Genomic DNA, 25,575 nt, shown 5'->3' with positions numbered 1-25,575 from the left:
AGTGCACATTTTGCAACTTGTGTTAAAATAGATTACAAATAATGGCCAGTGGAGCCATTAATCATTAGCTCCTTAACTAAACCTTTGCTGCAACCAAAGTAATGCCCTCGGTGGTTGAAAGGTATAACAGAGGAACCATTAGTAGTGCTTAAATATGGCCAAATAAATTAAACAGAGATGTTCGAAACCAGCCTGGCCATGTTTTCATTTTCTGTTTACCAAACTACTCTTAAAAATAACTTCCTTTACATGTGAATAAAGACTTTTGAAATATTCACATTAATTATACAATGAAACACCTCAGCCTTTGGCAATACTGCTTTTTATGTTTGTATATTGTATTTTGGTTCATTTCAGGGTTCCCTTTATAGCCTATTTTTGGCTATAATGATAAATTAAAATTGATTCATGAGATGTCCAGTCAATAAAGAGTCACCTCACTCCATTAAAGTGACTATGACTTTGATGCTGCATCATATAAAAAACAATAAAGCAAACTCTGGTTGATTGTATTTCATGCTTTTAATACTCTTAGTGCTTAACATGTGCATCCAAGTGTAGGCTACAGAACAATTGCCACAGTACGCTGCAAAATGATTCTATTTAATAAACATCTTACAACATAAAACAGTCAAATACAAAAAAATTAATATATTTAAAATATCTGATTACATTACATTACATTACATTACATTACAATGCCATAAATGGCTTATATGATTCTGTGTGGATGTTAATAGCAGTTAGGAAAAGTTATATCTAAATTTGTATTTAGAAAAAATGTAACTCATGCTTAAAGCATGTTCACACACAACAAATTGTATAAAATTAAGGGTATAAACATGATAAATAATAACATTAAATTAAATCATTTCTTTCAGTCTCACAAAGTCTTCATAAAGAATACATTATATATACACTTCCTGAACCTTACTGGTATTTAGAACCATGTCCAAGTCCAGCTCTTAATTCAAAAGAGCTGCTGTTACAACTGTTACGACTAAAAGGAAGCTTGTTTTGTTGATGATTGCAGAGGAGGCAGCAGTAGTTGTTGCTGCACCTGCAGTTGTTGCACCAGCTGCAGTTGATGTTGCTGCACCTGCAGCTGTTGCACTAGCTGCAGTTGTTGTGGCACCAGCTACGGTTGTGGCACCAGCTGCGGTTGTTGTTGCTGCACCTGCAGTTGTTGCTGCACCTGCAGTTGTTGCACCAGCTGCGGTTGTTGTTGCTGCACCTGCAGTTGTTGCACTAGCCACGGTTGTTGTTGCTGCACCTGCAGTTGTTGCACCACCTGTGGTTGTTGTTGCTGCACCTGCAGTTGTTGCACCAGCCACGGTTGTTGTTGTTGCACCTGCAGTTGTTGCACCAGCCGCGGTGGTTGTTGCTGCACCTGCAGTTGTTGCACCAGCTGCAGTTGCTGTGGCACCAGCTGCAGTTGTTGCAGCAGCTGCAGTTGTTGGGGCAGCTGTCGTTGTTGCACCAGTTGCGGTTGTCACGGCAGCTGTGGTTGTTGGGGCAGCTGTAGTTGTTGGGGCAGCTGTAGTTGTTGTTGGGGCAGCAGTGGTTGTTGGGGCAGCTGTAGTTGGTGCAGCTGTAGTTGGGGCAGCTGTGGTTGTTGGGGCAGCAGTGGTTGTTGGGGCAGCTGTAGTTGGTGCAGCTGTAGTTGGGGCAGCTGTGGTTGTTGGGGCAGCTGTAGTTGGTGCAGCTGTAGTTGGGGCAGCTGTAGTTGTTGGGGCAGCTGTAGTTGTTGGAGCAGCTGTGGTTGTTGGGGCAGCTGTAGTTGTTGGAGCAGCTGTAGTAGTTGGAGCAGCTGTAGTTGTTGGGGCAGCAGTGGTTGTTGGAGCAACAGTGGTTGTTGGGGAAGCTGTAGTTGTTGGGGCAGCAGTGGTTGTTGGAGCAGCTGTAGTTGTTGGAGCAACAGTGGTTGTTGGGGCAGCAGTAGTTGTTGGGGCAGCAGTGGTTGTTGGGGCAGCTGTAGTTGTTGGAGCAGCTGTAGTAGTTGGAGCAGCTGTAGTTGTTGGGGCAGCTGTAGTTGTTGGGGCAGCAGTGGTTGTTGGAGCAACAGTGGTTGTTGGGGAAGCTGTAGTTGTTGGGGCAGCAGTGGTTGTTGGAGCAGCTGTAGTGGTTGTTGGGGCAGCTGTAGTGTTGGGGCAGCAGTAGTTGTTGGGGCAGCAGTGGTTGTTGGGGCAGCAGTGGTTGTTGGGGCAGCTGTAGTTGTTGGAGCAACAGTGGTTGTTGGGGCAGCAGTAGTTGTTGGGGCAGCAGTGGTTGTTGGGGCAGCAGTGGTTGTTGGAGCAGCTGTAGTTGTTGGGGCAGCAGTGGTTGTTGGGGCAGCTGTAGTTGTTGGAGCAACAGTGGTTGTTGGAGCAGCTGTAGTTGTTGGGGCAGCAGTGGTTGTTGGAGCAACAGTGGTTGTTGGAGCAGCTGTAGTTGTTGGGGCAGCAGTGGTTGTTGGAGCAACAGTGGTTGTTGGAGCAGCTGTAGTTGTTGGGGCAGCAGTGGTTGTTGGAGCAACAGTGGTTGTTGGAGCAGCTGTAGTTGTTGGAGCAACAGTGGTTGTTGGGGCAGCTGTAGTTGTTGGGGCAGCTGTAGTTGTTGGGGCAGCTGTAGTTGTTGGAGCAGCAGTGGTTGTTGGGGCAGCTGTCGTTGTTGGGGCAGCTGTAGTTGTTGGAGCAGCAGTGGTTGTTGGGGCAGCTGTAGTTGTTGGAGCAACAGTGGTTGTTGGAGCAGCTGTGGTTGTTGGAGCAACAGTGGTTGTTGGAGCAGCTGTGGTTGTTGGGGCAGCTGTAGTAGTTGGGGCAGCTGTAGTTGTTGGAGCAACAGTGGTTGTTGGAGCAGCTGTGGTTGTTGGAGCAACAGTGGTTGTTGGAGCAGCAGTGGTTGTTGGGGCAGCTGTAGTTGTTGGGGCAGCTGTAGTTGTTGGGGCAGCAGTGGTTGTTGGGGCAGCTGTAGTTGTTGGAGCAGCAGTGGTTGTTGGGGCAGCTGTAGTTGTTGGGGCAGCAGTGGTTGTTGGGGCAGCTGTAGTAGTTGGGGCAGCTGTAGTTGTTGGAGCAGCAGTGGTTGTTGGGGCAGCAGTGGTTGTTGGGGCAGCTGTGGTTGTTGGGGCAGCAGTAGTTGTTGGGGCAGCAGTGGTTGTTGGGGCAGCTGTAGTTGTTGGAGCAGCAGTGGTTGTTGGGGCAGCAGTGGTTGTTGGGGCAGCTGTAGTTGTTGGGGCAGCAGTGGTTGTTGGGGCAGCTGTAGTAGTTGGGGCAGCTGTAGTTGTTGGAGCAGCAGTGGTTGTTGGGGCAGCAGTGGTTGTTGGGGCAGCTGTAGTTGTTGGAGCAGCAGTGGTTGTTGGGGCAGCAGTGGTTGTTGGGGCAGCTGTAGTTGTTGGGGCAGCAGTGGTTGTTGGGGCAGCTGTAGTTGTTGGGGCAGCTGTAGTAGTTGGAGCAACAGTGGTTGTTGGAGCAGCTGTGGTTGTTGGGGCAGCCGTAGTAGTTGGGGCAGCTGTAGTTGTTGGAGCAGCAGTGGTTGTTGGGGCAGCAGTGGTTGTTGGGGCAGCTGTAGTTGTTGGAGCAGCAGTGGTTGTTGGGGCAGCTGTAGTTGTTGGGGCAGCAGTGGTTGTTGGGGCAGCTGTAGTAGTTGGGGCAGCTGTAGTTGTTGGAGCAGCAGTGGTTGTTGGGGCAGCAGTGGTTGTTGGGGCAGCTGTAGTTGTTGGAGCAGCAGTGGTTGTTGGGGCAGCTGTAGTTGTTGGGGCAGCAGTGGTTGTTGGGGCAGCTGTAGTAGTTGGGGCAGCTGTAGTTGTTGGAGCAGCAGTGGTTGTTGGGGCAGCAGTGGTTGTTGGGGCAGCTGTAGTTGTAGACTGAGCGTTGCCTGAGGCTGTTCAACAATCGAGATGGATAGATTATAGTAACAACAGTCAACAATCCAACATTTCAAATTCATGTATCTAGCCTGTAGGATGAGAATAAATTACTTAAACTTACCAACTAAGAGAAGAAGCACGATACAGATCTTCATCATCATTGTGGCGAGATTCTGTTTTAAAAACAGAATCACTGATTAAAATTCGGTTTTAAATATGTCTGAACAGCTTTAGAGACATTCACAGCCATTCTTGAAAATCTCTAAACTACCATGTAGCAACAGTTGAAGAATATTCTTAAATGATTGTTTTAATGAATTACATCTTTTACTGAATCTTTTTGAAACGTATCCTTTTTTATGGCATACAAAAAAACTGGTGTCATCTATTCAGAAGAAACGGTTTCTGGAATCAGCTGGGCTTTTTTGTTTTTTCAACTTTAAGTTAAAAACAAGTTTTAGCTGTAGACACAATATAATTCAGTAACTTAATAACTTTTTTTTTAGTTTTATATTTTTTTCCCAACAAAATGAACACAGAGGTGTTACACATACACACCTAATGATGCAACTAATAATTGCATTAATAACAACATCACAAATTAAGAAAAGCATGAAACATGGCTTCATTGATTGTAATTGGATAAATGTTCATCATTAAAATACTTACAGATTGTGTCTGGTGTTTAGTCGTCTTCAGTGTAGTGGCTGAAGTTGTGATGCTCTCTGATTCCACCTGTTCAGTATCCTCTGCTGTTTGCTTGTTGATGTCCTCCAGTGAACATACAGCAGCTTTTATATCCACACAAAGCAGGTAAAGTGACATCAGGTACAGAACAAAGACGTAAATGATGTGTATGAGTAATGTGTTTCTCCACTCAGTAAGGTGTGGCCATGCTGTTATTAGCTTATGCATGCTCTCTGTATTTGGTTGATTGTTTTGTAAGTGATGAAACCAGCCAGGTGACATTTTATTTTACACATGATGATGGCTTTATTTTTCATGAGGGACACTTTTGAAGTTATTTAAAACATTTTTTTTTCCTGATGGAAGATTTTTCTTTTGTGTTTTTTTTTTCTTTTTTCTTTTTTTTCATTTCAAGTATGTTAAGTATGAAAGACTGGAGGTACCACACCTTCAGCAGAGACTGTGTTCACTCTAATAAGAACAAGTTTTCAGCTTTGAGAGTGTGATCACCTCTGTGGTTTTTTCTTTAGTCTACATTAACCTGGACAAAAATGATGTCATATTAAGTCATTTTTATTTAAATACTCTTAATGTCACAAATTTGCCTCATGGACTTTACAATTTACAGCATACAAGAACACCCAATGTACTTAAACTCACAATTCACATAAGGAAACAAAAATCATCTTTAACCTTTGAACACTGAACCTTAAAACTGACATTCTACACGTTCTGAGACTTGTGCCATTTACTGAAAATGTGTAAATTATATGGTCTTCTTTAGTACATTTGCATCTAAACCGTTCATTTCTTCCACAGGTTATTGAATATTTCGAGTAGTGGTTTTCTAACTGGAACTAGAATAAGATCCAGATGTGTTGGAGGTGCTTTTAGGTCTTAGGACCTCAGACTGTGGTGATCTGAGCAGTTTAAATGAATGACATATTTTTGAAAATCAAAGTTATTCAGAGACTAAGTGAGGTGAAAAAATGGGGAGATATGTGAAACAATTTCCACAACTGTTGCAGAATGTTTGAAAGCTTGAAGTCAATCATCTGTTGTGTAACACATCTGGTGCTGGTCCCAAAAAAACATCTGTTGATCCCTGCCAGACTACAGCAACTGAAAAACAAACAATATACCTGCTCTGCAAGGTGTGTCAAAAACACCAGAGAAGTTCCAGTACAAACAAGGGGATGAAACTGCTGAATCATGTTAAAACTTGCTGTCACCTTTTGATTTCCTTCAAGTGGCACATAAGAGATGAAATACAGGACATTCTGGTCACCTGAACCAAATCAAGAAATGTATGAGATTTCTGATGATTTGAAACAATTCTTTGATTAATGCAGTGATCAGACCAAACTATATTTTGGAACATGAACATGCATCATATTCAGACTTATACACATTGTCAGTGTTTGCGTAAAAAGAAGAAGGAAGAAACACTAGAAATGCAAGAAAAAAAAAGTTACCATAGTGCCAAAAAGTTATTTATCTGAGGTGGAAAAGTTTGTGTGTCTGTAAAAAGAAAATGCAGTTCAGTTTATATCACACTTCACTGGGGTCAGTGGCTATACCAAGACTGCACAAAGCATCAGCTTTTTATGTGATACAAAGAGGCACCTGTAACTGTGTCTCTCTTCAGCTTGTGGTGGATGAATTCAAATGGCTTGTGGTAATGTGGCCTGTGGTGCCTGTTGTTACCTGTAAATCTATAAATATAAATAATCAAATGTAGAAGAGCACACTGGTTTTGTTATACAGCAACAAGGCCAAATGTAAACAGTATGTAAGGAAGTTATTAATTATAATTAGTCAACTGACAATAGTTTTAATTTGATTCTCTGCACCCTTTTCTGTTTAACTCAGTGTTAGTGACTGACACTAACTATTTACTGGATGACAACATTTCAGACAAAAGATTCCCTTCGTCAGTGTTTTCAAAACATAAAAATATTCAATAATTCATGACCAGAAAAGTTTAAGGAACTCTTTATAAATACTGTACCGTGATTACGTCATTAACTTTTACCCTTCACAAATTCAAACATCCGAGTGACAATGAGCCAGACACATTTTTAATATATAAGAAGAAAAGTCATTTTTCTGAAAATCCTGAAACCCTCACATTTGGTTTAGTTCTTCTAAACTGGATTTACTCAGAGGAACCAGGAAGAACCTTCTGGTTTCTTTAATGTCTTTGCTGCAGTTGATCAATGTCACATCACAGAGCCAAAATTTCCCCTTGTAAAAACTTCCATTGCTCTTCCTCGTGAGCTGAATCACACTGATTTACTGAGAAGGCTGTTTCCTTGAAGTCCACTTTGTGGGTGCATTCCATCCACCCATCCATCCACCCATCCATCCATCCACCCATCCATCCACCCATCCACCCATCCATCCATCCACCCATCCATCCACCCATCCATCCATCCACCCATCCATCCACCCATCCAGCTCAGTGGTCCAGACATTCCTCTCCCCAGCAGCATTTCCCAGCTCCTCCTGGTGTTTCTGTCTCCCACCAGGTAGTAGTAACATGCCTTCAGATAGTTTGTAAGTGGACATTTGAGATGTTTTTACATCAGAATTCTGTACTTGTTTAGGCCAGTGCACTTCTGTTTTCCACAAATGTTTCTTGAACTGTGTAGAAAAATGATATCTGGTAAAAGTTGGACATTGGAGACTTTGTGGCGACCTAGTGAACCCCCTCCCATCATATGAAACCTGCAGACATCTGTATCACCGTTTACTGTAGAATCGCCACAAGTGAAGTTTCAACATCATCAAAATGATTGACGCTGTCTCCGCTGCCAAACTCTCAAAGTGACAGTGTTTGGTCTGATGCCAGGGACAGAATCAGGAACAAGGAAACTGTTATATTGAAAACATCACACAAACTCAGACTCAGATTGTTCTTCTCAGTGTCTGACAACATGATGATAGGATTCCTACAGAGACAGAGCTTTTTATTAAAGAGGAAGATCCTGTTAGTTTAACCACAAACATCTCTATATATCTCTACCAGACTCCATTGACAAAAAGAGGGATTTTAGAGTTGACATGTTTTTGTGTCTCTGTCCTCAGTATTAAACTGTCTTCTTTCACAGTGTGGGAGTGCAGTGAGAGACCGTGCTCATTCAGGTTTAGGCTGCCCACAGTGCATGACTTTGTGCTTGTGTCCACCTGTGTGAATTCAGATTGGATCCAGAAATATCTGCGTGACGTGACATTTCTGCATCAGTGTAGAGGAATGTGAAGTATCTGATGCAAAGTGCTGGTCTGTGACATCAGGAAACATCTGTTCCAGAATGAATCATATGTTGTATCATATTCTACTCTATTCTATTTGATTCTATTTTATTACGCAACTCAGTTAAATCATTTTTACATCATTTATTCTACACAGCCACTGAAATGTGCTGCAGTGAAACAGTTTGAACAGAAAGGCCCCGGAGTCAATACCCCAAACATCACACAGTAAGACGTTAATCTCTGTGACCGTGGCTGCGGCTCTGATTGTTTGTGGAGTATTAGTGTGTCCTTTGTTGTTCATCGTGCCGTGCTGAGGCAGGAAGCATCTGGCTTAACAGGTGGAGACTGACGACTTTTCTTGCCTCGCAGGGCTGTTTTTACAGAGATTACCTGCTGCTGTAGTTCAGCTCTTAGCCAGTCTTCATCAGTGGATGGAGTGTTTGCTCAGTTGTCATGGAGATGGGTCAGGTGACATGTTGTTAGGATTTCAGCACTTTTAAGCCTTTGCTGTTTTTTTAAAAAAGGAAAAGTTTGAGTTTGGGATTGTTCTGTCAGACTGTGTGTTAGTGCATGCTCTTCAGAGAAGCTCATTAAAGATACTGACTGATGTTAACAAGTTACAGAACATTCAGGTTTCACTTGATGTTTCAGTAATATTTGATTTGTTTTTATGCGTGTGTGTGTGTGTGTGTGTGTGTGTGTGTGTGTGTGATGGTTGTTTTGTGTGATTATCTCTGTGTAAATAAGTTTTAACAAACAGCCTCTGACATGAGGATGAACTGTACTCTCCACACACACACACACACACACAGGTTGAGATTACCTGGCCACAGAGTGAATAAAAAGTTTTGTTGGTTCGTTGACACAGACACAGAGAGGAGTGGAGCTGCCGTCCTGAACATTTTCTACTTTGATTCAAATGAAATCTAATGAGTGACGGGGCGAGGCTTGTTCAGCTCTGTGTGTTTGAAACAGAAACGTGGCTTTTAGGTTATTTTCATCATGACTTGATGAGAGCAGCATTTTCATCAGTCTCACCCCAAGGTTCATTTAGCTTTCAACCACATCACACTGTGCTGGTGAGAACACACAGTTTGTGTTTGTCATGTCACTGTAGAGGCTCAACTGTCCACTTCCTCTGAGCACTTCAGCGACTTCTTCCTGCTGGGTCCACGCTCAGTACTTAGCTCTGAATGGGAGAGAAACGCTCAGAGAAAAGGCCATTTTAAACCTCTGCAGTTTCAGTTGGATAATCAGTCTATTTTCACTGCAGTGGCTTCATAGACAGTGAGTGAATGAAAATGTCACCATAATCAGAAGCAGAGAGGAACTGAATACTTTCATTAACTTTTTAAAGTGTATTTATTTGTACTTGAGTTTCAGTTTTTTTCTCTCAACCACAAAACATGTCAGAACAAACTCTAAACTGGTTACACACATATTTATCTGACGTGTTCTTTGTTACTTTACAGAGATATGATGGTGAAATATCACTGACATGATCTTTCCTTCTTCTGTCTTTTCATTCTTTCAATAGTTTTGTTCTGTTTTTCATTCTTGCCTGCCTGTTCCCGTAACTTCAATTATCCTGCGCATGTATAATTCCATTATATGTAACTTTATGTGAAGGAAGTGACCAGGAGGGACGAGCAGCTGACAGAGTGACTAGTGCTTTGTATTGTTAATGGGATCCACCCAAACATGGGTGTGTCTCTCTCTGTTGCTGCTGTGACAGCTGTCACTCTCTGCTGTGAGAACACATGCATCAAATATTTTGCTTTTATTCAGCCATGAGGTATCTGTCTGGAATTAGCTCAAGTTGGCTCAGAGTGAGCGCTCCTGTCTCCTAGAGTTAAGATTCAGTTCGTACGTTTTGGGCATACTCTTGTAAAACTTGACTCTTCATCCTGAACAGGTCTGGGAGCCTCAGAGGAGCTGGGTGCTGAGAGAACAGGTGGAATTGAACGGGGAGACAGAGACGAGTTCTCACCCCACGACTTTAATGTGCATCAGTGCTGTGCAGGACAGCGACACTCACTGCTCTTTATATTCTTCTCTCTGTGCAGCAGCAGCAAATCAGACTGATATGAACACACCAACTCTTTAAAACTCTGAATACTCTGTTAATAGTATCCCATTACACTCAGTTATAGTGTCACTCTGTCACACTATAATTGTCGTGTCCCGGGCCGCTGTGATGAGGCGTCAGGGCTCTTTCATGCTTTGCTGGTTCTGTCACTGATGCTCACACGTCTTTCTGTCTGAAACATTTTAACTATGTAAACCACATATTATGTTCATATAGATCAGAGAGTATCTTTCTTCTCTGCTTCTGTATCAGAGCTACAGCTGATGCAGTTAGTTTGACTCGGGCTCCAGTCCAAGACAAATACACAAAGACAAAAGTTACCACTGTTCGGACAATGTGCTTCACATTTATCATCGTGTGTCATTTCAGGTTCCTCTTGAGCCCTTCTGCCTCTGTTAAAGTCCAGATAAAAAAGATGGAAATGAAGGAACTGGCCAATGAGAAAGGAGGAGGTCCTGGTTTGAGTCTCAACTATGAGATAAAGAGGAAAAAGCATGAAGTCGATCACATCCTGGTTACAACAGAAACACGGAGGAAAAACCAAACAGAAAACAAAAGCTTTTAAAAAGTGATGGAAAAGTGTAACACAGCTTCTTCACAAAATGAACTAATCAACACATTTTAAATGACAATAATTAACTCAGAAAATAACTGAATAATGTTTCTAAGCTCAAACATTAACAGTAAAATATCAAAACCTCAAACATTCATCAGTGAATTGAACATGTCACTGTTGCTGTGCTTCCTATGATACACTAAGTGACAGTTAACAAAGTGACAGTCCTTGAACTTGTATATTCAGAATTACAGAATGACCACGACACGTGTTGGGTCAAAGGTGCAGTTTATGTTGTTTATTTAAACTTTATTTAAACGTTTTGATTTTATCCTTATGTGTGAATATTTGTCAGTGAAGTGTGTTACGTGTGTTATTTTTAGGACACATTGAATACATATTTCCAACCTCAGTGGGCGTTAAAGGAATGTGAAAGGTGTTGGGTCAAAGGAACAGGCTGCTTCAGTGTGTTTCAGTTATACTGACTGTGACGACTAATGCACTGATCACATCAGACTGTTCAGGAATAAAAACATCAACAGTGTTGTGTGTTTTTTAAAATCTGATCTGTAGATAACAAATAGAGCTGCGTACAGTCGTGGAGGTAAAAATAAACACCTGACGTTTTGCGTGTATGATGATGCATCCAGACAGTAACACACCTGTACACACCTAGCACAGAAATACAGCTCAGTGTTGAATGGTGGCTGTCTGCACTCATCCTGCATAGTTGTCTGTTCACAGTCTCAGTCGGTCACAGTGATTTCCATCATCATGTTTCATATAAATAAAGTGATTAGCATCAGGTGACTTCCATCAAAGCAGTACACAACTTCTACACACTGAGGAGGAGGGGGGTCAGGGAGAGAGGCCGGGGTCCGGGTCATCATGGGATTTACCTGGTCACAGGTTTCTGACTCTGATACAGACTGTGTTCGGCCTCAGAGCTCGACAGCAGTGGACATGTCTCACAGAATGGTGAAGTAGATGGAAGAGTGCAACAAAAAGATTTGTTGTTTGTCTTCCAGTTACATAAGAAACAGATCTGACAGATCTCTGATAACCTCAGTCTGTATCAACTGGTCATGTTACGTTAGATCATGTCATTATCCAGCTCAGTGTCACAGCACTGGGTTTAGATCCTGATCAGCTTAAACCAGAAAAAGTTCAGTGGCTTCACCAACATTAAAGGATGAGTGCAGTATTTATGTAGAGAGGTGAGAGTACAGGCCGCTGGTAATGACAAACTGTATATCTCTCTCACACAATGTGAAGCAGAAGAAAACACTCTGTGATTAAAGTCATTATCATCATCATTATTTACCTGTAAAATGTAATGTGATGTAATTATTACTGCTTCAATTGATCAGGTCCTTTATGTTTAAGAAACATTGTTGGCTAATTAGCTTCCCAGAATAAAAAGCATTGTATTGTAACTTCCCTCTAGTTTAAATAAAGTCAGAGAATGGAGACTAATGATCGTATTATCCACCTGTACAGACACAGTGTGTGTTGGAATGAGTCAGTCTCCTGGATAAAAATAAAAACCCAGCACAGGTTGAACAGGTCACTTTCATCAGAGCCTCTGATCGGAGGTGTGTTCTCAGTGGAGTTAACATTAACAGTGGAACATGACTGCTGCCGGCATTGAATATTCACACTCTGACCAGTTCCTCTGCTAACTGATGTAATAGATTTAAATGGATGTGAACATTCATTTTAAAATAGCTTGTAATTAATGTGGATATAAATATGATGCTGAGAATAAAAGCAGGTAAATGTCAAGAAGATGCACAAAAAATATAAAGAAAGAAAAGAAAAAAGTGGAAAACAAGCACAACAACATTTCTTTTCTTTTCACTCCAGAACACTGATACAAGATGATTCTACAAAACCCCAAAGCAAGTGTTCAATGTTCATATTTCTTCCCGAATCATCAGGATCTGTGCAGACGACCACAGCGTGCTTTAACTCTGAATCCATTCATTAAACACTCTCTGCAGCTTTTGACTGAATCACATGGTCTTCATCTGCAGATGAAATCTGCTCCTGAAAGAAGGAAGAAGTAAAGAAGGAATAACTTCCTTCTCCTCCTCTAATAAATAAAACGTTAGCATCTGCTGCCTAATTAGCTCTGGAATGAGCAGAATGATGACTACTTTATATCGGTAAAATCAGGAAACAGTGTCCGCAGGCTTCAGTATCCAGCAGCAGGGAATTTAATAATCAGTCAGAATGATAGAGATGTTCTTTCTAATCTGAATCTGGAGCAGCTTAAAATCAGGTGCAGAAACTTTCCATCCAAGAGAACAGATAGAATAGAGACTCACTAAGTCTGTTTATTTTGTCATTTTGCACACGCTGTTTATTTAAACTTTATTTAAACGTTTTGATTTTATCCTTATGTGTGAATATTTGTCAGTGAAGTGTGTTACATGTGTGTTATTTTTAGGACACATTGAATACATATTTCCAACCTCAGTGGGAGTTAGAGGAATGTGAAAGGTGTGAATGCACAGATCAGTATTCCTGCTGCACGTCTCATCACATGGTGGGAGGTGATGCTCTCCATTACGAACCACACGTTGGTTTAAGGTCACGGTGCGTGTTGGCGTGTCGTGACGTAGTGTGATGTTCGGTGACGTGTTGACTTTTGTCTGGTGGATTTGTCACATTCCTCCTCCAGCGTCAGAGCATGATGGGAGATTGTTTGATGTTTATCGGTGGATGCTGCTCATTCAGTCTGCAGACAAAAGTACAGCAGGAGAGATGAAAGTTCTGTTTCACGTCAGGTGGACCGACACCTGACGATCAAACAAAAACATACACAAAGATTTACACATTTTTAATCATTAGAGTTCAAATATGAAATATAATACTGAGCTCGTTTGGAGAATCATCTCCAAACAAAGATAGAAAGCTTCTGTGGCCTTTACTATGTCATATATTTGTATCATATATATTAAATATAATTTAATGTTTACAGCCTGTGAACTGCACTAATGTACAGTACACACAAATATATACATTTATACTCTGCATATGTACTGTACGTTTAAGTACACGTATGCTGTATATGATGAACATTATAATAGATATTTATCTGCTATATTTGATCTGATATTTTCATTTTATTTTGTGTTTTTATTTTACATTATACTTCTATTTTAACCATAAATTAATATGATGTATTTTTTACAATGTACTTGCTTTCATTACCATATATTGTCTTTTATACATATATACATTACTACATTTTACAATAGTGTATATTCTTTGTTTTTTATGCACTCATCAGAGAGAGATTAATACACAGAATGTTTTTACACACAGAGATGGACCTTTAAAAGATAAACAGGAATATTTTAGTAAAGAACTGAAATACTGGTCTAATCTGTTCTGGTTGGTTCTGACTCCATACGTTACACAACTGTACTGACTTCATGTGTGATGTGATCAAACAGAACATTAACAGAGATCTGACGTTACGATACAGACGGACACACCTGCATGTCGCAGAGGAAATTACCAGCTGCTGCTCGTTCACAGTTTCAGCTGTCAGTCATCTGTATGAGAGGGAAGAGACTGAACCAGGGTTTCAAACACATGTCATCATTAAAGACTTACACACATCAAATGACCTTATGGTTGAAAAGAATAATGTCAATACAAAACTGTGTCTAAAAAACCAAAGAAACCAACATGAAAACTCAGATTTAAATAAAAATGGAATCTAAAACTAAAAATATAAATATCTTTTCTCAATCTAAATATGTGACTGACTTTTACACTGATGAGGAAAACTGCTCTGTCAATGAAAATCAGCTGTTTTATTTTATTTTTTATTATTTTTGATGTTTATTTATTTTCTTACACACTGCTGAAAGATGAACTGTAGGAAAATCACAGTGTTTGTTCTGTTCTCACCTCAACAGTTTGAGAGTTGCATGTGAAGGTTCATTTAGTAAACTGTGACTTTTAGTGTCACCTAGTGGCAGCTGCAGAGAACTACAACTACACCAGTGACTTCATTTTGATGTCCTGCATAAATACAGTAAATGATCTAAAGTAAGTGGACACTCCCTGTATTTTTGGTCTGTGGCTGAGGTGGAAAGGAACTCTTACACGAAACCACACTGTGATATTTAGGACAGCAGTGTCTCCAGCTGTCTTACATTAACCAGAACTAAACACACTGAGCACAATTACTGCAGGAATAATTAGTGTCATAAAAAGATGTATTTTCAGAGAATCATTCAGTATCTGTGTTCTCTCTTTCAAAGAGTTTAGTATGTTTGACTTTTTTCAGTTTTGTGTTTGTTTTAGTGTGGTACAGTCTGGATGTGTTTTCTGAGTTTTGTATTAGTTTGTTCATGTTTCTTTTCTTTATTTTGTCGTTTTCAGGATTCTTTCCATTCTTCTGTCCTTTGTTTTGGAGTGACATGTTCAACAATCACTCAGGACTGTTGTCCGCAGACGTTTGTATCTGTATGTAAAGAAAGTTTTGCTGAACAGCTTCAGGATCTCCTCCTGTCCACAGTCAGAAACATGTTTGGCTTTTAGCGACATCTAGTGGCAGCAACAACATCTGCAGACCTGCGTCCTCTACAGGCTCTCTGCTTCCGCTGATGTTTATTTATTATCTTATTAGACATGAAACAGTATTAATGATATTCCTGCACCTGCTGGCTTGTCTATAATCATCCATCAGTGTATGAACAGGTGGCGGAACGAACTCACTCTCACTGCCGGAACATCACAGTGTGACACTCAGCGGAGGTAAATACAAACACGAAGCGCTAGCGGCGTTTTCCTGCTCAGTAGCTGTGGGTGAAGGAACCGTGTCCTCTGTGGACAGTGAGAGATTAACCGCTGCTGCTCAACAAATATTCACTGTTTGTGGAAACTATCGTCGAGTACGAAGAGGAGGTGGAGCGTCAGCGCGGACTGCTGGACCTCACCTGGAAACCGGAAGTAAAGCTACACAGGACAGGTGTGGAAAACCAGACCGGTCTTCATTAAAACTCATTAACTAATGGGTTTTATTTGCTCAGTTGGTCAGTGAGGGACAACGAGCAGCTTCAGGATGTAAAAACTAAACCTGCTTCATTTTGTTCACTTCACTGTTCTCTCACCTTTACTGGACACTAACAGAATAAAAGGTTTCTCAAATCTCTCCCTGTTGATCAGGTCCAGGTATGAGAAGTACAGATGAAGGGTTTTATTAATCAGAAGCCAGCTTCTTTTCTCTCGTCACATCAGTGACCTGTTTTTTCTTGTGTCTGTGCAGAGCTCCCACAGCAACATGTCTGTAAGGAGGAGGAGGTTCCCACCGACCCACAGCTCTGTAACCAGGACAGGAACTCTAGTCCAGACCAGGAGGACCCGGAGCCTCGACAGATTAAAGAGGAACAACACTACGCCAGTCAGGAGGGAGAGGAGCCTGCACAAAAGACTGTTACCTTTATGTTGCCTCCTGTTTCTGAGCAAAGAGAGGCAGAAAGTAACAGCAATCACCAGCTCCTCTTTCACAACCCAGAATCAGGGAGGAAGTGAGGCCGTGGACCCAGGATCAGCCGGAGCTGCAGAGCCACAGCCACAGAGGGGACGTCAGAAGAGTCAGAAAGGTAAAAAGTCTTTTAAATGTGACACCTGTGGAAAAGTATTCCCTCGCGTGTCCTCGTTGAATAGACGTGATAATCCACAGAGGAGAGAAACCGTATGCTTGCAGCTCCTGCGGGAGAGGATTCAGTCTGCCATCACATCTGACTTCTCATGTGAAAATCTACATGGGTGAGAAACCATACTCCTGCGGAATATGTGGGAAAAGTTTCAGGGACATGCCGATGTTGAAAAGGCACGTGATTACGCACACAAATGAGAAACAATATCCCTGAAAAATGTGGGGAAAGTTACAGACTTAAACATAGTTTGCTTGTCCACATGAAAACCCACACCCAGGAGAAACCATACGGCTGCAACACCCACGGGAAAACATCTGAGCAGGCATCAGCCATGTCAGGCTTCATGGAGGACTGACAGACCACATCACACTCAGAGCAGGGAGACAAACCAGCACGATGAGGTGACAGGCTTTTTAAACAACGCTCTAATAAAGTGACTCATAATAAGTCAGTGATTTTTCAGACTGATGGACTGAATGGTTCCAGTGTCGTCATCAGTGCCTTATTTCTCTTCATTCTCACAGTTAAAGCTTTGTAAGGTGATGATGTAAGAATAGAAAGATTCACTCTGATATTTTAAAGCTACAAACAAACTGACCGACCAAAGTGAAAGTGTCATAGTGAAGGTGTTTGAATGTCGAAGGTTAAATCAAACAGTTTGAGTTGATCTTATGGGTTTAAAGTGGATGTTATTTAACGTTATCAACATTTCTAAAGTTGGATATTTACAGTCATTTTGACAGCGATGATCCTGGAGCTGCTGATGAGTTTATTCTTAATAAATTCATTGAAATTTATCCATAAATTCACTATTTCTGTTTGTGTGTGTGTGTGTGTGTGTGACATGTTCCTAACACACTGTGCACTTCTTTAATTTTAATAATTAGTTGTTAGAGTGAGTGACTGTAATAAAATGTAAATGTGAAGTCTCCTGCTTTAATGAAGCTTTGTTCCTGAAAGTGTAGATAATAGTCTGTCAGGTGTCTGCTCAACAATCGTTCCATGTTTTCTCAGGCTACTGCAGAAATACTCGGAGGAAAACGGTCGAGCAGGAACTGGAGTGTAGTGAACACACCTGTTGGACACCAGGTGGCGCTGTAGGATGGTGAGAGACATGTCACTGACATCACACAGACTCACTGACCTGCTCATTCATGAAGTAACAACCATGAAAAGAGAAATCACTGAAGATTTTCTAGGTTTTAATGTGTCAGATCTGTAGAGCATTACGACGTCCTCTGTCCTGAGAGCACTGAACCTGAGAGGAACTTTTCTCACTTGAAGGATCAGGTTGTATTTTGAACCAAAAAACACAGAAGCAAAGCCTGGACCTCGACCCGGACTCAGGTCGACTTTGCCTGGTTGGTATTCCAGCCCCATACACACACACACACACACACACACACACAAACAGCTGAAGAGGCTTTTTGTGTTTCCATTGCGTGAATCTGCAGCAGTAATCAGAAGCAAACGTCAGGCATTCCAAACAGATGATGGTAACAACCACCTGTGAATTAATGAGAAATTAATTAGGGTTCGATTATGTACATACTGTGTTATTTAGGAGGGTGGAAGCACATATCTATAGTTACACCTGACTGTCTGCATTGTTTCTACCAAACTGACCAAACCTTTAAGGCGACCGACACCCTGCACACAACAACCACCAGCTCACACAGCTGCTGTATGAACACTGCACTGTTTCTGGGTGCTGATGTGATGAGATGATGCCGATGGACACTGATGAACACTGAATATACTTTATTCATCTCATGACCACTGCGTATTTGTCTTGAGAGCAACAATCAGTCGTTCTCCAGAAAGAACTGTGTCATCTACTGATTAAGTTCTGAATTAAATCAGTTAGTCGAGTTCAGTTTGTATGTTTTTAGTTTCATGTTCAGAGGAAGAACTGCTCCATTTAAATCAAACTTTCATTTAGTTTTCCTGATTCTTGACCTGAGTTGCTGCTCAGTACATTGTTTGGTCAGTAGTTATGAATGGTGTGTAGAGCATGCCTCTGTCTTACTGTACAGTCTTTGTTTTGTACAAAGTAGAAGCTTCTTACTGAACACAGCAGTAAAGTGTTCGCAGTCAGGATGTCTGGTCTCTCAGTTCAGTCACCACCTGTGAATGGACTGTACCATTCACACAGCACTTGTTCTACATATATATACAAAGAGCCCCCTAACACAGACACACACATTCATACATCAGGGCCAATGTGGGTTCAGGATTTTGCCTAAGGACACTTCCTACGACCTTCCGGTTGGTGGGTGACCGCTCTACCTCCTGAGCCATGTTCAGGTAACTGAGAAGCTCGTACCAGTGAATCTGTTCTGGTGTTGTAGCTTAAGAGTAACTTGAACGATTAATCACTAATGAAACTGTTCCCAGGTCTGCTGTGGAGTCCTGGTTGGTGCCTGAGTGAAATAGTGAAGAGGCCGTGTACAGTGGGAGTCAGTGGGTTATTCTGGCCTCTGGGATTACTCAGTCTGTAGCTGCTGCTGTGGACACTCAGTGTTTTAGGGCGTGTGGAGATTTCTACAGCCTGTTTCTATAATAATTCACCTGAAACAAACAGCCCGGATAATGATCAGTGTGGACGATGATATAACCATGACTGTTTCTAATCGTTTTCTTGTTTGGGTGTGGTTGAAAGAAAATAACCACAGATTCCAGATCTGATTAGTAACATGTCAGATTAACAGTGTTACACTGAGAGTGTGCTGGTTCTGCTCCTTTTCTAACATTTACACTGACCTTGAGAAATGATTCAATCTAACAGATGTCACTGGACCAGGCTGAAAAACTGGATGGAAATGAAAACCCTGTTATTTCCTAATAGAAGATGCAGTGTCCTCAGTGATTTTAGATTTAGTTTGTGTCATTGATCAGGTCAAAGTTGATGAGGAGTGTCCTGCTGTTTGTTGTAGCTACAGAGTTGAATGTTCTCTGTAATTAGAAGAAATGATCACAGGGAGGGTGATGTTCATTAAAACCTGTGTGACACCCAGCACACAGGTTCAGCCACAGCCACTGCAGCAGAGTTTTATTGCTCTCTAGTTAAACTGTGATGTTAACAGCCTGTGTTCAGTCTGATGGCTGTGAAACTGTTCAACCATCCAGACTCATAACAGACACAAAGAGAAGACTTTAAAGGAATTTAACAAGACTCATAGATTGTTATAATTAGCTGATTTGTGTCAGGTCTCAGTATAGGACATGGAGACGGATCAACACTGTGGTTTTGCATACAGATGGGTGAGATGTAGGCCAGTCGATGGAGAGAAACAAACACTGAATGAGCGAGAAAGAAATCCAGTCCAGTTTTACACCACATATATATTTCTACTGTTTTAAACGTTTTCTATTTGTTCTTTGACTTTGACTTTAGTTAAGGTGGATAAATCAGAAACATTTACAGTGAGAGGGGTTTATACACCCGGGGTGATACTGGTCTCAACACAGAATCAAAGAGTGTGTCTTTACTCAGAATAACTTGCACTGATCTCAGAGATGAAGATTTCTCTCGCTGCATTTCGACTGGGTGGTAGTATTCCTCTTGTGGCTGCAGTGCTCAGGTCCTGTGTCTGTCCCTGGTCCTCAGCGATCCACTAAACTCTTTGGCTCAGGTCTTTGTGACTCAGTCAGTGACAGAGACAACAACCGTCCCTGTCTGATTCTGATCTCTCATCCTCTGATCCGCTGTGTCAAACTCCCTCCCAACTCTCTGCACAGTTCAGAGAGGCTTTAAAGTGGAGGGAGGCAGACAGACACAGTTTTAACTAAGTGTTTGTTAAGACTGAATTTAAAGCTGTGGTAACAAACTGTTCATTACTAACAGTGACATTATTTATTCAGTAATAAATGAAGTCCAGAAATTACTTTAAATATGCTTAGTGCTGTTTCATTTCTTGGCCAGAAGCTGAGCCATCAGGCTCCAGCTACAGAGACTGATTCACAACTTATCTAAAATCTGTCAGTCCACAGGGATGGTCCAACTGTGACACACTCACATTCAAAAACACACAGTTACCAATAAAATCAGTTTCTTTTCGATGAAAACATCATAATGATGCATCATAATAAAACTATTCAAAGTAGTGACGTGCAGCCTGTGTAGGACACAAACTGAACTCATATATGAACAGATAATTGCTGCCAACTGAAAGTAAACAATGCATCTTGATTAACGGTTACAGTCGAAATTGCATAAAATGTCACTGGACAAGTTTCACATCTTTATTAGGCACAGAGCAAGCATCATCTAATTACAGAGAAAAGGAGATCCTGCACCTACACTGTGGGAGGGGAAAGTCTATCATCATGATCATTATCATTAATTAGTCAGTGACGTGGGTCCTGTGGTCATCGCTCTGTGAAGAGGTCGTATATAATGAGCTGAAGAGGAGACCAAGAGACAGAGCAACGACAAACTTGAAGAAGAGGAGAGACACCGAGCGAGACCTCATCACCTCACTGAGTTCACCAACATCCAAGTGAGTATTTCACTGATTTTTAAAAGGTTTGGAGGTTTATGTCTTTACTGGGAGGAGCAGTGAAGAGAGACAGGAAATGGAGGGAGAGAGAGCGGGGGAGTGACGGCAGGGTCCAGCCGGATCAGGAGCTGAACCAGGGGGACTCACTGCTCAGGGTGCTGAGACCCAGGTGGTACGCACCCTAACCATTCACCTGCCGGGTCGCTTCCTGTTTCTCACATTTGATTCAGCCTGGTTCACTGGCCCCTGTAACCTGTCATGGATCATGTTTCTGTCATTTGTGAATCAATATGTGAATTAGTGAAGAAAGCTTCGATGGCTCCATGAACAAAAATTTAAAATAGATTTTCTGTTTTATTAAAACGTAAATTTGCAAATTTAAGGGCAAAAAAGTTCTTTTTAATTAAAGGTAATTGGTGCAGAGGCTTTGATCACAGATCAGGATGATCTCTCCAGAGCCTTTTTCAATTTTCCTTTTAATTAGCTTTTTGCTTTTTGTTTAACTAATATTTTACTTAGTTTTGTAACCAAATATTAAAGCAGGTTATTTGTTTTTAACTTTCAAACAAAAATCTGTTTGGTTCTCTGCTGATACAGAACTGTAAATTCATCATTAGATGTTTTGTTGTATTTTATGGCTCTCAGCCTCTCTGATGTGAGGCTCTGCTGCTGTTCTTCATTTCATATTCTACTGTTAGTCTGGTTTTATTTGGGCTCTGAGTATTTGCTGCTGAAGGGATACGATCCAGAGGAAAAGCAAACAGCCACGAACTCTGAGTTTTTAAATTTCCTTCTGATCCAATAACTATTCAATTATTCAGCTTATCTTTGTGTAAAATGCCTGTGGTCGTGACTTTAAGCTTCACTGACTCAGTGTTTCTTTAGAGATCTTTAAGACGTGTTCTGGGTTTGAGCTGCTGTTTTAGCTCCAACATCATTTCTTTAAAAGCACCGGTCACATCAGGAATGATCGCTCTCTCTTTCTGCATTTACACCCACTCACCAGCAGAGTTACTCACCAACAAGACACCACTCTCCTCTTGTTCTCATCACATGTTGACGTCATCTCTTATCTGCTCCTAACTGCTGTGTTTTTACAGGAGATGATCAGAAATAGTTTTGGAGAAGAAGGCGGAGGAGGACAGAAATCAATCACCATGATCAAGGCTTTTATCCTTGTCTTGATACTGACTGGTAAGTAATAGATCAATAATTCAAACTGGAAACCACAATAAGCCTGAAATATTTGACTGCATTCTGACCAAACTCTTGAATGGAAACAGCTTCCAACAGTCAGCCTGCTGAGGGAAGCCTGAGACTCAGGTGTCCCCGAAGTGTAACAACAACGGCTCCAAATACAACCAGTGCTGTGACACAATCCCAACCCACTGCTCCATCAACTGCAGTAACAACAGCTGGACCATCACCAGGAGCAACTGCACAGAGTGCGACAGCAGCAGCAACAGCAGCTGCAGCGGCGATTGCAGCAACAGCAGCAGCAACAGCAGCAACAGCAGCAGCAGCCACGACAGGACCCGCCGCTGAAGCAGCAGCCGCAGCTGCAGAAGCTGCTGCCATAGCCGCACAGGAAGCAGCATTAGCTGCTGCAGCAGTACTAAATGGACAACTACCACCAACTGAGGCAGCACAACTAGCAGCCAAAGCAGCCGAAGCAGCCAAAGCAGCAGCAAGTGCAGCAAAACAGGCAGCTGAAGAAGCACCAGCAACAACTGCAGAATTAATAGAAAAAATAGCAGAAGCATCAACCAACGCATCACTTGCAGCAGATAAAGCAGCAGAAGCAGCAGCCAAGGCTTCCTCTGCAGTGACGGCAGAAACTGCACAGCAAGCTGCAGCAGCCGCAGCAGAGGCAGCAGAAACTGCAGAGAGAGCTCTGGAGGCAATACAGGAGGCACTGAAAGCAGCCAAGGAACCAACAACTGGAGGAAACACAGACACAGAAATAATGCAGTTAGCAATTTTAGCAGCAGAGACAGCAGCAGAAATGGCTGCAACAACAGCAACTAAAGCGAAAGCAGCAGCTGAAGCCGCAGCTGCCGCTGCCATGGCAACAACTGAAGAAATGGCAGCTGCAAATGCAACAGAAGCAGCTGAAGCAGCTAAGGAAGCAACAAAGGCAGCAAAGGCAGCCGCAGCTGCAGGAAAAGCTGCATCAGCCGCTGCTGCTGCTGTAGCAGCTCTTTCTGCAGCAACACCTCAACAAGCTGCAACAACAACCACAGCAACAACAACAACAGCAGCAATGACATCAAATGCATCACTGCCTCTTTCCACAGCCATGGCAGCAGCCACGGCAGCAGCCACATCAGCGACAGCTGCAGCAACAGCAGTCGCTGCAGCAGCAGCAGCAACAACAGCAGCCGCTGCAGGACAAACATCAGCAGCTGCACAAAATGCATCACTAGCTGCACTAGCAGCAGCAGCTGCTGCAGAGGCAGTGACAGACGGGAAAGCATCACCGACAGAGGCAGCAGAAGCAGCAGCAAAGGCAGCAGATGCAGCTACAGCAGCTGCAACAGCAGCAATAGGCGCAGCAACAGCAGCACCAGCAGCATCAGCAAAATTAGCAGAGCAAACACTTGCTGCATCAATAAAAGCCGCAGCAGCAGCGAAAGCAGCAGCAACAGCAGCAAGCTTAGCAGCAAACGCTGAAGCATCAGGAGCAACACCAGAAACTGCAGCAGCTGCTATAACAGCTGCGAAAGCAGCAGCAAAGGAAGCAGAGGAAGCAGCAGAGGCCCTCAAAGCATTACTGAAAGCAGCAACCACAGGGTCAGCACCAGCAGAAACTATAGCTGCAATAAAATTAGCAATAGCTGCGGCCGAGACAGCAGCCACAAAGGCTGCAGAAACTGCAGAGACAGCTGCAGAGGCTGTTTCAGCAACATCAGAAGAGAAAGCAGCTGAAATGGCAGCAGCATCCATGGAAAAAGCAAAAGAAGCCTTAAATGCAGCAAAACAAGCAGGTGCAGCAGCAGCAGCGGCAGCAGCAGCAGGAGCCACAGTGCAAGATGCAACCACAACAGCAGCAGTGACAGTGAAGGCAGCATCAGCCGCTGCAGCAGCTGCGGCAACTTCTGCAGCAGCAGCAGCAGCCACCTCTGCGGCCGCTGGAGCAACAACATCCCCAGCTGCAGCCAAAGCAATAAAGGCAGCAGAAGAAGCAGCCAGAGCTGCAGCGTTAGTGGCTGCAGGAGAAGAACATCCAACAGTGGCAGCGTCAGCAGCAACAAAAGCTGCCGAAGCCGCCAAAGAGGCAGCATTAGCAGCAACACGTGAAGCAAAAACAGCACCAGCATCGAAAGCAGAAACACTTGCACAGCTAGCAAATATATCATCAATGGCAGCGACGGCAGCTGAGGAAGCAGCTAAAGCAGCAACAATGGCATCCTCTGGTAACACAACCGCTGTGGAAAAAGTTCAAGAAGCTACAAAAACAGTGGCTGAAAAAGCAAAACATGCTGCGGAAATACTGAAAACAGAGTTATCATCTGCCAGTGAGCCAGCAACGCGTTTGTCACTATCAGCAGCAAAGGGAGTGGCAGAAATGGCAGAGGCAACAGCGCTGACAGCATCAACAGCAACTGGAACAGCAACAACAGACGACATGGCAGCTCTGATGGTGTCAGCAGCAAAAGGTGCCGCGGCAGCAGCATCAGCAGCCGAGGCTGCACTCCCAACTGCAGGCATCAGTGCATCCACAGCACCATCAACACCATCACCAGCCACAAGACGACAGACTGCCGCAGTGACAACATCCACAGCAGCAGCAGCAGCAGCAACAGCAATGGCAGCCTCAACAGCAGCAGCTGCTGGAGCAACAACGTCCAAAGAAGTAGAAGCTGCAGTCAAAGCTGCACAGGTAGCAGCTAGAGCTGCCACATTGGTAGCAGAAGGAGAAGCACCAGCAACACTGGCAGCAAAAGCAGCCAACAATGCTGCAGAGGCAGCAGAAGCAGCAGCACTAGCAGCAATGCAAGCAGCAGCAACAGCACCTGAATCAACAGCAGATGTGGCAGCAAAAATTGCAGAGGCATCGTCAAAGGCTTCAGTGGCAGCAAGGAAAGCTGCAATAGCAGCAACAAAAGCTGCAGAATCAGCAACACCAGAAGCAATGACAGCAACTTCAGAAGCTGCACAAACAGTCGAAAAATCAGCAGAAGGAGCACTAGAAGCATTATCAGCAGTCACTGCGGAAGAAGCAGCAGGAATGACAGAGGTGACGCGTTCAGCAGTGCAGGTAGCAGAAACAGTGGCAGATATGACAGAAGCAACAGCAATTACAGCAGAAACAGCAGTAGAAGCTGCAAACGCAGACAGCACAGGAATAATGTCATCGACAGCAGCAGCAGCAGCAAAAGCTGCGACAGCAGCAGCCAAAGCAGCAGGAGCTCTGCTGCCAACAGCATCTCAAGGTCCAGCTGCAAGTGTGACACCAACACCAACCACCGTAAAACCAGCACCCAACAGCAACGCAGGATCCACAGCGACCACAGTGGCAGCAGCAGCTAAAGCACAGGAATCAGCAGTAGTGGGGTCAACTGCAGCAGCAGCAGCAGCCGCCTCAGCAGCCGCTGCAGCAGCTGCAGCTGCCGGACCAGAAGCATCTGAAGCAGCACAAAATGCAGCAAAGGCTTCAAAACTAGCAGCAAGAGCCGCCATATTGGTTGCAGCAGGGGCAGCACCTGTGGACATGGCGAGAGATGCAGCGAGAAAAGCAGCTGAAGCAGCAGATGCAGCAGCACAAGCAGCAGTCCGAGCAGCTTCAACAGCATCACCGGCTGCAGCAGCACTACAAGCAGCACGGATCGCAGCGTCAGCATCAAAATCAGCAAAAGCAGCAAATAAAGCAGCAGATGCAGCAACAATGGCAGCATCCGCAAGAGCAACACCTGAAACGATGGCAGCAGCTGCAGAAGCTGCCAAAACAGTGG

At 43.1% G+C, this 25,575-nt stretch overlaps 1 long non-coding RNA gene across 3 annotated transcripts; it reads left to right on the top strand.

The window, feature by feature from the left end:
* Positions 1-15,188: 15,188 nt before the first annotated feature.
* LOC108891254 (uncharacterized) lies at positions 15,189-20,141 on the top strand. 3 transcript variants are annotated; one of them, XR_001962274.2, is made up of 3 exons: positions 15,189-15,427; positions 15,725-16,519; positions 17,133-20,141. It is a non-coding gene; the product is annotated as an uncharacterized LOC108891254 (long non-coding RNA). The 3 variants fall into 3 exon arrangements; XR_007812829.1 differs by lacking the exon at positions 17,133-20,141 and having other exon boundaries at positions 15,725-17,044; XR_001962273.2 differs by lacking the exon at positions 17,133-20,141 and having other exon boundaries at positions 15,189-15,630; positions 15,725-17,044.
* The last annotated feature ends 5,434 nt before the right edge of the window (positions 20,142-25,575 follow it).

Source organism: Lates calcarifer, linkage group LG3, assembly GCF_001640805.2.
Source record: "Lates calcarifer isolate ASB-BC8 linkage group LG3, TLL_Latcal_v3, whole genome shotgun sequence".
Lineage (NCBI taxonomy): Eukaryota > Metazoa > Chordata > Actinopteri > Centropomidae > Lates > Lates calcarifer.
This window is presented reverse-complemented; position numbering and strand designations above follow the sequence as displayed.